Source organism: Pteropus vampyrus, unplaced genomic scaffold, assembly GCF_000151845.1.
Source record: "Pteropus vampyrus isolate Shadow unplaced genomic scaffold, Pvam_2.0 Scaffold499, whole genome shotgun sequence".
In the NCBI taxonomy this organism is placed as follows: domain Eukaryota; kingdom Metazoa; phylum Chordata; class Mammalia; order Chiroptera; family Pteropodidae; genus Pteropus; species Pteropus vampyrus.
In genome coordinates this window covers 58,805-59,305 of record NW_011889280.1, presented here as the reverse complement: position 1 = coordinate 59,305, position 501 = coordinate 58,805, and the positions used below count along the sequence as shown (strand labels likewise).

Here is a 501-nt window from a genome sequence, read left to right as displayed (position 1 = left end):
GGGCTCAGCCTTTGGATAGGAATCCGCTGAGCAGGTGCCGGCATTAATAAGTGTTGCTTCCTGCTTAAAGCCTTAGTGTCCCGTCTCCCTGTTCAAGAATCCTATGACAGTGCTGATAATGCCAAGACAGACGACCTGTAAGACCAGTGGTCTGAAAATTCCTCCCCTCTTACAGCCCCTCACTCGAAGCTCCCCCTCCCCATCCTGAGTCATGAGGCACACGTGAAACCTCAGACAAAGGAATCACGTGCTCCTTGCACGGACACTGCAGAGGTGTATAAACAGTAACAAATCTAACCAGAGCGAGCTCGTGCATGAAGTTGTTTATTCCACGCACTCCGCCGGCCAATGAATTCTCCTTCCTCTAACAAGGTTGTCTGAATGTCCAATTTCCTCCGTCGGGTGTCGCTTCCTGCAACACTAACTCCTAGGATGCAGAAGGCTTGACACGCCCCAGTCTGTCCCGACCCACCTCTGCCCTCCACTCGGTTCTCTCTGCTG

General features: G+C 52.5%; 1 protein-coding gene across 1 annotated transcript in view; it reads right to left on the bottom strand.

Annotated features, from left to right (window-relative positions):
• LOC105307461 (patatin-like phospholipase domain-containing protein 3) overlaps nucleotides 1-501 on the bottom strand; it is a 27,946-nt gene that overhangs the window by 16,330 nt on the left and 11,115 nt on the right. The gene's annotated exons all lie outside the window — the stretch shown is intronic.